Raw genomic sequence first — 15,410 nt, forward strand, 5'->3', positions numbered from 1 at the left:
AGGAAGGAAGGAAGGAAGGAAGGAAGGAAGGAAGGAAGGAAGGAAGGGGAAACAAAGATAAATAGATAATGCATTCCAATGCTTACTATGTGTCACCCACTGTGTTTTAGAAAGGGACATAGCATTCATCTAGTTCTAGTATAATACTTCTTTTTACAGAGCAGGAATCTGAGTCTCAGAGAGGGATAGTAACTGATCCAAAATCATAAAATGAGACAATTGCAAAGCTGAAATTAGGCTCAATTATATCTTTTGACTCTCCATTCAGCACTTGTTTCCACTACACCATTTCTCAACAAGTCAGGTCAAGTCCACAAACATTTATTGGACACCAACCATGTGACAGGCATTGGCATAAGTACTGGGGATACAAAGAAATACAAAACAAAAACAAACAAAATTACAGTGCCTGCTCTCAAAGAACTCATGGTCCAGGTGTGGGGAACCTGTAACCTCAAAGCCACATGTGACCCTCTAGGTCCTTTGACTGAATCCAAACTTCACAGATAAAATCCCTTTAATAAAATGATTTGTTCTATAAAACTTGGACTTAGTCAAAAGGCTGCACCTAAGTACCTAGAAGGCCACATATGACCTGGAGGCCATAGGATCCCTACTCCTGCAGGGAGCCAACATGCAAACAATTATGCACAAAAAAGGTATATACAGGATAAACTAGAGATAATCAACAGAGGAAAGGTTTGAGAAGCCTTAAAAACATAAAATCAGAGGGAATTTCATGAAAGTTCCACTGGGGCAGAGATGGGGTCCATTAGAAAAAAAGGGGGGATATATAACAAAATGGGGCAATGGAAAGGTTATTGGATTGGGAATAAGAAAAACTTGATCTCAAATCCCAACTCTGCCATTAAGTATCTGTGGCATTTAACTTTCCTTGCCTTGAGTTCCTGAAGTGTCTTCTGGCTCTAAAAATGCCATGATTCTTCCAGTTCTAAGGTTACAATTCTATTACCATTCTCCAGGTGTGGCCTATCAGTTCTCATTGCCTTCAATGTGGAAGTAACTATACCTCTATACCAATATTTCAAGTGGGTCCAACAACTTTCCTAGTCCTCGCTTAGCCCATCCCCTACTTGCTCTGGTAATCGACATCTTCTTCACTTAGAAGACAAATGACATCTCCCTTTGTGGTTGCTTTTTTGACAATTTTCTGCCAGACATTCACAAAACTTGCTGGGAGGAGGATTTAACAAGAAGGACGATGACATTTTCAATGAAGGATGATGACAGGATGCCTAACTGTGCATTATTGGAATAAGAACCTCGGAAAGGTTCTGTGGAAATTTCAATGGCTCTGCCTGGTATTTTACCACATCGTGCTCTACTCTGAGTCCCTTCATGCCACTCAATTCTTGTTAAATTATGTATACGTTGTAAATGCCACATCACAGAAGGGCAAATTTATAACCTTTATTTCAAGTCTTCACATCATATTAGCATGGATGCTACCCATCAAGAAGGACATTTGTTTCAGTTGAGTTCTTGGCACAAATATTGCTCTACTATGAACAAATTGCAGCTCCCTCCCAAGATACTGTTCCCCATAAGTGGGTAGAAGGCATCACTTTTACAGATTTTATAACTGAATAAATATGTATTTTTGATGGCTGCTTTAGAAAAGCTCTCTTTCCAGAGTGTTGAAAGCAGTAGTTACCACAATCTGCAGTATAGATATTTAATTACTGAGAAATGGCATGCTCTTTTTATTATACAGAATTCTATGGGTAAGTAAGATGGTGAAAAAAATGTTTCTTAGAGAGGCTGGCTTTGCAGAAACACAGTAGCACTGCTTGGAACAAATGAAGGAAGAACCAATTCCTATGGTATTTTTATGACAAATTTGAATCACTGTAAATGGGGTTCATATACCAATAGTCCCCTCTTATTCTGGACTCCCCTTTGACTACTGGGGCCTTGGCATAATAACCTACTACTTATTATAGAATAGATGCTTAATGATTTAACTTCTCAATATTTCAAGGGTAGCAACTATTCTCATCTTTTTTCCTCTGTAAAAATGAAGTAAAAAGAATTCTGGTCAAGAAGTGAGAAGTCTTAGACTCCAGTCCCAGCTATTGGCACTGGCTAGCCATATGACTTTGGATCTAAACATCACTTAACCTTAGTTTCTTAATCATTAGAAGAGGAATAGTAATAATAGCTCTTCTTGCCTCATGGAGATGTTCTAATGACCAATACACAATGATACCTGTTTTGTAACCTATAGTTTTAGAGTTGCCTAGGATACTGAGGTCAAATGACTTGTCTAAAGTGACACAGACAACATGTGCGAAGGAAAGGACTCAAACTGTGTTACCATTTTGCCATGTTAGCTATTATTAATTAATAATTCACACTTTACCAGCTATATGACATACTTTTGTACATATTACAAACCATATAAACTTTCTCATTCTCTGTATCTTGCCCATGTCTTACCATTAATTCTCTGTGAAAGATCTACCCGAATTACTAGAGCTGTTTCTTTAAGTCTTTTTACTTTGTGGATACCAGAGCAATGCCCCAGCTCTCAATCTGTTATCCTTTGCTTTAACAACATGATCAATTCACTTCTTTTGTCTAGTCATTCATGGCATGGGTGAACGAGTTGTTTGTCAAATGCCAGGTGGCACAGTGAATTGAGCAACAGGCCTGGAGTCAGGAACACTCATCTTCCTGAATTCAAATCTGGCTTCAGACACTTTTTAGTTGTGTGACCCTGAGCAAGTCATTTAACCCTGTTTGACTCAGTTTCCTCATCTGTAAAATGGGGTAGAGAAGGAAATGGCAAACCACTCCAGTATCTTTGCCAAGAAAACCCCAAATGGGATCATGAAGAGTTGGACACAACTGAAAACAACTCAATAGAAACAACCACAACAACAACAACAAGAAGAGCTTATAGACACAAGCAGTGGTGTGCTGGTAAATGTTCAACAATCAGCAATTTCTAAATATGCATGATGCATTTTCAGTTTAGCCTGCATAAGTAACACTTTCTCCACCAATTTCTGAAATCTAGACAATCAGCAAAATAATAAATCAAGCACCGACTCGAAATGCTTGCCAATTTTTTGTGATATAAATGCTTACATTGAAAATTTAACAATTGGCTTTCCAGCTGAGTCCAATATACCCCTGGTTATAAGCCACGTGTCTTTCTTTTGATTTTCTCAAGGGAGCCACAATCATGGTGTGGTGGAAAAGGTGCTAGATTTGAATTCTATGGACTTGAGTTCAAATCAGTAATTATAGTCTTGGATTGTATGATTTATTAGATCCCTTCCAGCTTAAATTCCATTACCCTAAGATGACATTCTCCTGGTGACACTATGCAGACATGAATCACATATCACATTGACCCCTGGAGAATTACAAATGTTAATACTTACTAATGTTAATATACTAATTTGGGGAAGGATATTGACAGGTTGGAGGCTCTCTAGGTAAGAGTGACTAGGATGGCGAGGGAACCAAAAGCCATGGTACGTTAAGATCACATAAAGGAGCATAGAACGCTCAGTCTAAGAAAGTGACATTTCAAATGAAAGATTTTCTGAACGCATGCAAAGGACTCTCTGTGTCTCTGTCTCTGTTTCTATATGTACATACACACATTACTTTATGGAATAAAATACTTTATACCCATTATTTCTTTTGACTGTCATACCTGTCTCATGAGGTAATTACTAAAAATAGTATTATTTATATTTTATAGATCAGGATACTGAGGCTAAAGCAGGTAGAATAATAGCATAGACGTGCAGCAAGGAAATGGTGGAGCAGGAGGACCAAAGAATTCAGGTCATAAAATCATAGATTTAGGGCTAGAAGGGATTAGGAGGTCATTAGGTCCAATACTGTTGTTTTATAGATGAAAACACTGAGGCCAGAGAGGTTGTGACTTGTCTAAGGACGTATACCTAGTGAGTCGAGACAGGGTTTGACCTCAGTTTCTCTTTACTCTAAGGACCAACACTCTATTTACCACACCATCTAGGTGCATTCAAAGATTTAGAAATGAAAAACAAAACGAAGTAAATAAGACAAACAACAAAAAATGAAGTACTCATCTATTTCACTTTGCTTCATTTAACAGATAAAGGAACTATGGCCCAAAGAGCTTAGGTGAGCTGTCCTGGTCATATACAAGTAGGACATAGCAGAATCAGTATTGGAACTGAGGTAATCTGACTTTGAATCTGGCACTATTTCCATTGTAGTATGTTGTCTCTCTTAGAGGGCAGTAGTCATCTTTATTTATTTATTTTTTTTGGTTAGGCAATGGGGTTAAGTGACTTGCCCAGGGTCACACAGCTAGTAAGTATTATGTGTCAGAGGCCGCATTTGAACTCAGGGCTTGCTGAATCCAGGGCGGGTGCTCTATCCACTGTGCCACCTAGCTGCCCCCTATAGTAGTCATCTTTTTGAAAATACCCTTCAGTAACTAGATACAGTAGGTATGTTTTAGGAAAATGAATATTCTGATAAAATGAATATTTTCCTCAGGAGAAGCCTTCTGATCTCTAGTCCTATACTCTTTCCACAAAGCCACCTTTCATATGTGTGTGGGTATTTAATTTAGTATTTTCTTTTCCCCAATTACATGTAAAAACAATTTTCAACATTTGTTTTTAAAACTGAGTTCCAAATTCTCTCTCTCCCTCCCCACGCCACTCATTAAGAAGACAAGCAATTTGATATAGATCATACATAGGTAGTCATGCAAAATATATTTCCATATTAGTCATGTAGTGAAAGAAAACATAGACCACAGGCCAGGTTATGTTATGAAAGGGGCCAGGTTATGAATAGACACCAATGTCAAACAAAAGGCTTCATATTTTATCCTGGAGCAGAGAACCCCTAGAGTTTATTGAATAGAGGTTAGATGTGGTTGGACCTACATATTTGAAAAGAAATTCCTTCAAAAAAAGTCCTTTGGCAGCTAAGCATGGATTGAAGTAGGGAGAGACTAGAGGGAGGGGAGCAGTTTAGAAAAGCATTACAATAATCTAGGTGAGAGGTGAGTGTCTGTACTAAGTGGCGGCTATGTAAGTGAAGAAAAGGAGAGGAATTCAACAGCACAGATGTATAGCCTAGAGAAATTTAGTATGCTGTAACCCTTTTTCACCTTTACTGATACCAGTAACAGATCATCTCTTTAGGGGAATTCAGTATGGCACAAGGTCAATGATTTTGATGAGAATAATATACTTAGTGATAAGTGGTACCTGCTTCTGAGGCAGGAACCAGAGGGGAAGAAATTCTCCTGGACTAGGTCATTAGGGTCAGTTGTCATTTAAATAGACGGATTTTTTTCCCCTGGATCTGCTAAGACATTCCCCATTCCTTTTGACAGCTTTGTGAAAAGCTAGAACAACCAAAAGAATCCAGTGATTTTTGGTGCTACTGGTTATGTGCAAATTTGCCTTTAAACACTTTAATCCAACATATTTCCTTAAATCCCTTAAAAAGAGCCTTTCCCTCTCATGTATCTATAAATAATTAATGAGCAGGCTTCAAATCCTTGCTATGAACAGTAAATATTTGAAGAAAAGGGATATTTTATAGAAAGGAACACAAATCCTAGCCAAAATCTCGTCTGTGACACTGTATGATGGCTCATTCCAGACATGAACAACAATCTTCTATAAAACATCAACAATGGGTCCTTTTACCCATGCTTGAAGACCTCTCGAGATAATGAAATGGATGCTGGTAGCTTGCCTTCTAAAGTATTCAAGGCATATGCAAGTCATATAACTTTTCTAAATCTCAGTATTCCCATCTGTATGATAAGGATAACATAAATAATTGATTTCAGGGGGCAGCTAGGTGGCACGCTTACTAGCTGTGGGACCCTGGGCAAGTCACTTAACCCCAATTGCCTAAAAAGAAGAAAAGAAGAAAAATAAAAGAAAACAAGAATTGATTTCAAGCTCAGCAAGGAAGGTTTTGTGAAAAGTCCTGAATAAAGGGTTATTTTAAACCCTTGAACAAAGAGCTAGCAGGAGAGCCACTGTCATGTAATGGAAAGAATACTGAACTTAGACTTCAAACCCTAACTCCAATACTTATTAGCTTTAGGAAAGTCATTTGATTTGATCGCAAGTATTTTGAGGAGAGGGACTCTTATTTTTCACCTTTGTATTCCTGGTGCTTATCATGTAGTAAATAATACATATTAGTTGACTTAAGTTGAATTACCTTAAGACAGTTTTTTCATCTGTAAAATCAGAGTGATAATTCTTCTACTACCTTCTTCAGGAGGTTGTTCCAAGGAAAACGCTTTTCTTTAGTAATAACCCACATTTAGAGAATGCTTTAAGTTTTGCAACATTTTTTCTTCGTAATACCTTTATGAGGTAAGTATTGTAAGTCATAAGGTTTAGGAAACTGAGTCTCAGAGAGGTTCAGTGACTAGGAGGGGAACCTAAGCTTTCAAGGCTATTTGTGGCCTTCTAGGTCCTTGGGTGCGGCATTTTGACTGAGTCCAAGTGTTACGTAACAAATCCTTTTATTAAAGGATTAAAGGATTGTGAAGTTCGGATTCAGTCAAAGGACCACACTTGAGGACCTAGAGGGCCATATGTGGCCTCAAGGCCACAGGTTCCCCACCCCCGGTTCCCCACCCCTGGTAGCCCATGGACATATCGTTAGAAAATAGCAAAACTGAATCTTAAACTCAGGACCTCTGATTTCAAATCCAATAATCTTTCTACCATATCTGGCTACCATATCTCCTTAAAGGTATGTAGGAAGATGTTATTCATATGCAGATCAGATAACTGGGAAGAAACACTGACTCAGAGTCTTAGAATCCCAGAGTCATAGGCCTGGAAGAGCCCTGAGATATCTACTGGCTCCTCACAATCTGTGGAGGAATTCCTACTATAGCCTCCCATACAGATGTCCATACAAGCTCTCCACAAACTGTTTACAATTTCCCAATCACTCAACAAGAATGAGTTTTAAACTCTCCAGTGTGTTTCTTACGTGTATTTGAAATATTTGCTACTACTACATTTCTTTTTGGATTAGGAGTTCTTAACTTTTTTTTTTGCAATAACCTTTAGAAGTCTGGAAAAGCTGACGGATACCTTCTTAAAATCATATTTTAAAGGTATAAAATAAAATACATAGGAATACAAAGGAAACCAATCATGCTGAAGTATATCTATCTAGCTATCTAGCAATCAAATTCACAGACCTGAGGTAATGAACCTCTGCTTTAGAAAAAAACAAACAAACAAACAAATAAACCATGGTGCATATTCTCAGAACCTAACAAAGTGAGATGCATATACTAGGTGTTTAATAATTGTCAAATCTAAATTTAAACCCTATCCTGCCCCCCCTTTTTCTTCATCCAGACGTGATTTCATTAAAGTAGGGGAACTCTTTTTATGAGACTTCCCTCTACCTGTGTAGATCAGGAACTCATCTTTAACAGAGTCTTAGAGATTTGCTTTTGGCACTAAAAGGTTAAGAAGCATACCCATGGTCCCATAGCTAGCATGTTGCAGAGGCAGATTTTTTAAATCAAACCTTTCTTCACTCAAAGGGTGGCCCTCTGTCTGCTAGATCATGCTGCCTTTCATAATAATATTAAAAAAAAAACTTGTTATGCTCTGGTAGATTTAACTAGGTGCTCTGTTGGAGAGCATATTGAATCAGAAACTGGCTTTTATTAAGTCATCTGGAAGCCTTCCAGAACCATTGTTATGGGGACCATGAGGCCCTAATCATGGTATTACTCTCCACTACTTGCATTTACCCTTATCATAGACATAGTGCCTCCGAGGAAGAAAACAGCTTCCTAAATTAATACACAGGAGTTAACCTTGCATACTTAAAAGAGGATAAAATTGGCAAATATCATTGTGTTGATGAAAAATTTCAGTCTGTATAACTTTTGTCCTAAGTTCAAGGCTTTGCCTTCAAGTGCCCACCCTACATAAATCATAGACGTAGATTTGGAAGTAACCATTCAAATCATCTAGTACTTTTCTTATTTTTTTGCAGAAGAGGTAATTGTAGTCCCAAGAAGGGAAGTGACTTAACCAAGGTTGCACAGGTAATAAGAAGAGCTAGGATTTGAACCTATTTCTTTTGAGTACAAATCTAGCCTTCTTTCCTCTACACCATGTCACTTCTGACAACTACATGAGATCCCTCAAATTCAGCCTATCCAAAGTAAAATCTATCATCTTTTTCCTAAAATTGTTCCCACTTTCTATTAAAAAAATATTCTCACAAGTGTAACCATTCACCAACCACCTATAAGTTTTCCCACTTTATTAACTCCGTAATCTTCCACATCCAGTTAGTTAACATTCAGTAACTTCAGTAATATTCTTCACTTTTGTTGTTGTTGTTATTCAATTGCGTTCAAGGCTTTATGACCCTATTTGGGGTTTTCTTGGCCAAGTTACTAGATCGGTTTGTCATTTCCTTCTCTAGCTAATTTTAAAGATGAGGAAACTGAGGCAAAGAGGGTTAAGTGACTTACCCAGGATCACACAGCTAGTAAATATCTGAGGTCAAATTGAAGTCAGGAAGATCAGTGTTCCTGACTTCAAGCCCAGCCCTGTATCCGCTGTGCCAGCTAGCCACTCACTTCTGTTTCTTCCTTTCTATTCCCATTGACATGTTCAAGAACAAACCTTGATTACAACTTGTTTAGTATAGTGGCAGTTCCTAGTTGGTATCTGATGTCGGTCTCTTTCTTCAATCAGTTATTCCCAACACTACTGCTTTAGTCTCCTTTTTTCACAAATCTGGTCATGTTGCTACTCTATGGAAAATCATTCAATGGTTCCCCTACTCCTAGGAAATAAAGTTCCACTTTCACCTTCATAAATTTGTGTGTTTTGGGGGTAATGATTTACTGGATAGACCATGTAAAGGGTAATTGAATTTAACTCAAATCTGCTTGTTCATTAATAAGCTGGTCTGTCAGTATGCACATCTTGGTCAGACACTTCAGCTGGGCCATGAGCTGGGATCAAAAGAAATACAAGGAAATAAATGAGTTGGATTATGCTAGGTAAATCATTTTATGTTTTCAGTTAAATGAAGCTTCTTCCTGAAATTTTACCTATATTTAAAAATAATATTCTGGTGATACTATAGTGTTCCAAATCACATAATTTCATAAACCCCAAACTCACATGTGAATTACCCAAAAGACAATGAAAAGATGAGTATGGGTGTCAATCAGCTACAACATATTATCAATGCTGAATCTCATGTAAGAAGTAGCACAAAACTATAATCAAGGAAATGTGTGGCCAGAAAAGAAGATGGTTAGTGATGTAGTAAGAATGAAGAAAAACATGGAAATATCCTGCAAGGTTGCCCTGGAAGTCATGTAATGTTATATAAAAAAGAGGAAGACCTGTGGAACATTGAATAGAACCTCTGTTAAAGAGACTGAGGAGGGTGGAAAATCCCACCACTTCCAACTTCCTTTAACTATTAAGGCTGATGGATACATAAATGTCTTGGGATCTTTCTGCCTTGGTCTTTGAACAGCTGCAAAGCTGAACCCACAAAAAATCACACAATTTTGTTTTACAGAGTGAGGTATGTAATAAAATTATCGTAATATAGATTGTAAGGGAATTCTTAGCTCAATTATAAGCATACCAATGTAGTTGAATTACCTAGTACATGAATTATTGGGGGAATCAGAAACTCAATAACAAACAAGTCAATAAATAATTATTTTTATATAATCAAAACAGAATTCTGTATGCTAGACCTAAATATATGAAGTGTAAATTATTCCTATAAAGAGGATGGGATTGTATTACTTTTCAGCCCTATTTGGGCATTTATGGATTGTGTCAATACACATTTCTAAGAGTAGAGGGAGGAGAGAGAGTCAGACAGACTGCCTGAAAGAAACAGAGACAGAGAAAGAGACAACAACAGAGAGAGACAGAGAAGAAAAAGAGATAGATAAGATAGACATACAAGTAAAGGTACAGACACAGAGAGAGGGAAAAGAGACAAGGACAGCCAGAAAGGTAGGCGGACAGAAATAGAGGCAGAGAGACAGGCTAAGATAGAAATAAAAGAGGGGAGTGTTTATGGGAAATAGAGAGAGGGGAAATATATGAGAAAGGCTACCAAATCATGCCTCTCTATTCAATTATGAAGGAGGAGAGAATACTAAAGCTCTCCTGGACCATCCAAAGGGAAAGTAATGGAGAGAAAAAAACATGGTCAGTAGTTATTGGTGACTTTTCAAAATTTTTTGGGGGGGACAAGTAATACTTGTCAGTGGCAGGCAGGAAAGAGACACAAGGCAAAGTCGAAGGCCAAACTTCAGAAGCTGACCTGGTTCAGGTCAAACTATGTCAAAAACTCAGTCATATGTCACCTTTCAGTTCTATTATTTAAGGTGGCCAATTTGTGTATATACTGGGAGTTCTGCTAGGAAGATGCCATTTTGGAAAGAACAGAATATGACCTCCACCAAGAGATCTGTATTCCTTTCAAGGGTTTATAGGGTTGAATCAAGAGAGTCCTATCTGTGCCCCATATCTAGGCTGTCCCATGATTCATTGTGGATCGTGTGATTGGCAGGAGTTTGGTGAGAAAAGGGAGAGGCTGTTCAACAACTATCATCTCATTTAAATATCCAGGAGATGTCAGTGCTTAACGATAGAATTCTAAGAGCTAGTAGAGTCAAAGACAAAGCTGTATGGCACCATTTGTAAACTGTAATAATATTGCCAAAAAAAGTAGGGAGTTGGTGACACCCCACAATTCTCTAGAAGATTCCTGGAAAGAACTGGGCAAAAATGTCAGGATAAGAAGATGTATATGGGTAGTGATTTCCCTTATTGGGTGGAATACTAACAACATTAATGGATTGATCCGTTTTTTTTTTTTAATGTCTTATGCTACAAGATGAGAGGCAATGTGGTGCAGTGGGTAGGAGAGCCATGAAGACCTGTGTTCAAGTCTTACATCTGATATATACTAGTTGTATGACTTTTGGCAAAATTTTAGATCTTTTAATGCCCCAGGCAACTTTCTAAGATTCTAAGTTGTAGAAAAGGTATCCATTCAGGTAACCAGCTTCACAAACCATCTGTTATCCTTGTCCTTTCACACTCAACACCTACATCTAGTCTGTTGCCGAGTCCTGTCAATGACACTGCCATCTACCTGGTGCCAGCCTTCATCACCTCATGTCTGGACTATGGCAATAGCCTGCTGGTGGGTCTGCTTCCCTCAGTGCTTTCCCTACAGTCATCCATTCTCCACTCAACTACCAAAGTCATCTTTCCAAAATAAAGGGTGGACCATGTCACTCCCTATTTAATAAACTACAGAGGTTCTGCATCACCTCCAGAATCAAATACAATATCTTCTGTTTGACTTTTAAAGCCCTAACTTTCCAGTCTTCTTATGCTTTATTTGCTTTTGGAGATTTTACAATCCAGCAATGATAGTCTCACTCTTCCTCATATACCACACTCCATCTACCCACTCCATGCTTTTACACTGGTCTTCCTCTAGCCCCCACCCCATTCCTGGAATGCTCCTCCTCATTTCCATTTCCTGCATTCACTAACTTTCTTCAAATCAGTGGCAAGAAGCCTTTCCAGATCCCCCTTAATTCTAGTGCTCTTGCTCTGAGATTTTCCTCCATAATCCTGTAATATATTTTGTTTGTCCATAGTTATTTATATGCTATCTCCCCTATTAGAATGTGAACTCCTTGAGACCAGGGACTGATTTTGCCTCTCTTTGTATCCCCACCCAGCACTGGAACTTGGAACATAGTAAACACTTAATATATTCTTCTTTACTTGATGACTTGACCTGAAGTGGTAAAGTGTACTTCCTCCTTTTCCCAGGATTCCCCTGCATCAATGAAATCCCAGGTCCAATCATAATCTCTTTCCCATTCTTTCACATCAGTTATTAGTCCCCTAAGAAAACATGTCTTAATGATCTTTGCATCTATTCAACATCTTGTAGTGTAGTTTGCCCTGAGGAGGTGTTAATACATACTTGTTAAATGAATGGATAAATGATTGGAATGAGAAATAATATAAAATACATTCTTTTTTTTTTTCCTGGAAAGTTTCTCCAGATCAATGACAGAATATTTCTGTATCCGTATGTATTTCAGACTCCTTCTATTGATTATTTGAAGCCATAGATTATTTGGAGTTTTACCCTCAAATATACATATTGTTACATACTATTAACGTAATTAGACAAGATCTAAAGCTTTGAAAGAAAAGGCCAAGGTGACATTTTTAACATTTCTGAGTTTCATCTGATTCTTTAGGTATTATGAGATTTGACCGGAGCCTTGGGTTCAAGTACCAGCTCTGCCAGGTGTTTGACTATGATAAATCATCATGCCTCTGTGTACAAGCATTTGTGTTGAGGTTTCACGGTGTGTTGTGGCTGTACTGTCTCAAAGAATTCAGAGTGAGACCATTTCTAATCCACGTACAGGACTGATGCCCCTCAGAAGCAGGTTAAGTTTCAAGAAGAACCAGCACCTTGAGAGAAGGCAAGATGGACATTTATAGGGTAAAGATGCAATTACATGACAGAAATTATGAATACTCAAAAGGCAGGAGGGGTTTTTCAAGGGATTAGGTAATAGGGATGGGTCCCTTCTATGGTTTGGTGGTCAAACATCCTGGTTGTTCTGCTTTCTGATTGGCTAACTATTGTGGTTCTGTCTGGTCAAGATGGATAGTTAGGTATTATGGTCCTGTCTTGGGCTAAATGGATGATATGTTTGTGGCTGAGTACAAGGACACACTTGTTCAAAGATATGAATTGGATCTAGGGGCAGTGGCTAGCTAGGGGCAATGGATATATTAAGTCTGGGGGTCTGTGGTGTGGTTAAAACCAAATTATGTAGTTAAATTAGGACATATCTGTTGCTCAGTAGGGGCTCATAAAAAAGTTAGAATTTTGGGGTTGGGGGCAGCTTTATTAGGATTCCATCATGTACCCCTCAAAGATCTGGGGCCTAAATTCACTTGAGAAAAGGGAAGAATATCTCTGCTTCTGTTAACTTCTTCAGACTGGCAAGGGGCATAGAGCCTCAATGGGTCCCAAAGAGCAGGTTGACTGGAACTGAACACAGGCCACATCCAGGGCATGATGGGTGGGTAAGGCTACCAATTGTAGGTGAATGGAATGTAGTCTGAAAGACACAAATCTGACAGGCAAGTTTAATATGCAGGGCCCAACTATAAGGAGAAAGGAACCAAGAACTCCATGATGCTATTATTTACTTTTGATGTACGGGATTATCTGATTTTGTTACTTTCCCAAAAATTTCCATGCTGATTCTAATTCCTTTAGGAGGATCAGATGCTATTGAGGATCCAACCTTATACATGTAAATATTAGTAACAACGCTTTTATACGTAGAAGCTTTTCACCCTTGGGTTCAATAGTAAAAGATATGAGTACTCTGTCACCTATAAAATGAAGGGGTTGGATCATAAAATATTGAAGGACTGGATTCAATGACTCCATGAGCTAGTGACAGGGCACTCATTCCTTAAGACACATTTGTCCACCTATTATTGCACTGCTCTAGAAATTAGTTGTTGGGAATTTGAATTAGTGACAGCAGCTTGGACCAGGAGGCCCTTTCCTCTTTTGGAACTAGGACTCCCTCATACCTTCCAGGGCTTTTCAAAAAACAAGCAGTTTAAATTCTGGCCCAATAGGAGAAAATAATGGCTCACTTAAGGTTTCTGTGATTGACAGTCAATGGGGAGCATCTGCTTGCATCATCAGGTGCTCCAGGGAGGCTTTCATGTTGGAAATAATTCTAATGTGACAGGACTTTCAAGTGATTAAAGACAAATCTTTCAAAATCACCTACTTCTTTTCAGGCTCTTGAGACATTTGTAACAGCTGTTCAAGTCTTTGCTTCAGTAGCAGTTTTCTGGAGCTCAGGCTCTCTGTTGTTTCCCCTTATAGCATAGCTATTCATGCTTAAATCTCTAGTTACCTATGACATTGTTTTAGGAAAATGTGGTAGCCCAAAAAAGGGATCAGCTGTAACTTTGTGTGACTTGGGATATTCATCGTTGAACATAGATATTCCTCTAGAGACAAGATCTGAAGCAATCCTAACCAATGAGTCATTATAAATAACTGCCATTACTCAAAGATTAAGGAGCTGCATAGACTTAGAGAAGTTTTGGATGTAAACTTGGATTTGGGTTGTGAGGAAGAATTTTACAAAATTCCAATAGGATATTAAAAGCTGAAAAGTAACTTAACAGATCAATCATCACCTGGATATATACCCCAGCTCTGAGCTACTCATTTTGTGAACCTAGGCAAGTCATTTTAAATCTTTAAGCTTCAGTTTCTCTATCTGCAAAACAGAAAAATAATCCTTGTTCTACTTTTTCTGTAGTATTTTTGCTAGAAAGAAACACATTCAAATTTGAAAATATAATAGAAATGGAAGTTATTGTTATTTCCTTTTTCTCATCTTATTCAATGAAATTCAGATAGAAATGGTCCAGAGACAAGTCACTGGAACAATGTTGTGTGGACTGTTGCAAAAGTGGATAAAAATTATTCTTTGTAGAGTTGAATGAAAGTATTAAGTTATAAGCTTATGTACTTTAGGCTTATTGAAAGCATATTTAGTACAGCTCTACTAGCAGAGCGTATAGAGGGAATGATACGCACCTCATCCTTTCCCCACCTGACTTTAATTTCTTTTGCTAGATTTCTATATTTAGAAAGTATCCCACATAATGTGGAAATTATGAATATTTGGTATGGGGACATCTATCAAAAACATTATTCTTAAGTTTTTATAGATCAATGTTTTATCTGGACAATTGGGGGCAATAGTTCAGTCTGTAATAATGGCCTAGTTCTTCTATAGTTTGTTACTGAGCTTTCGAAGATTTTTTGATGTCTATGTTTGTTGGGTGGGAATTCATTATCTGTCAGTTTTTGAAGTGGAATTCTGCCAACCTGGTCATGTTTTGCTAGGTATTTGATAGGTAATAATTTTTTTTCTGCCTATAAGTGATGTACTGTACAGTTTCTGCCATTTTATTGCATAATCCACATGGATCACTAAATCACTAAATGGATTTTCCTTCTATAATTTTCAGTAGTGATGTAATCCTGAATTACCAACAGAAATATCTCTATTTCTCAAAATAAATTTCGATAACTCAGCTGTGTTTGTTCAGTGATTCTTTGTCAGAATATTTTTTGGATTGTTTGTTGACTTCTTGTGTATGTTATCCAAGGATTGCCTCAGATTCCACTTTTGGATCTAATTTTTCATCTAGACACAAAACACTTTTAGTTACATCAGAAAAATTCAAGTGTGTGTGTGTGTG

This window comes from Vombatus ursinus, unplaced genomic scaffold (genome assembly GCF_900497805.2).
Source record: "Vombatus ursinus unplaced genomic scaffold, bare-nosed wombat genome assembly UNPS02014778.1, whole genome shotgun sequence".
Classification (NCBI taxonomy): domain Eukaryota; kingdom Metazoa; phylum Chordata; class Mammalia; order Diprotodontia; family Vombatidae; genus Vombatus; species Vombatus ursinus.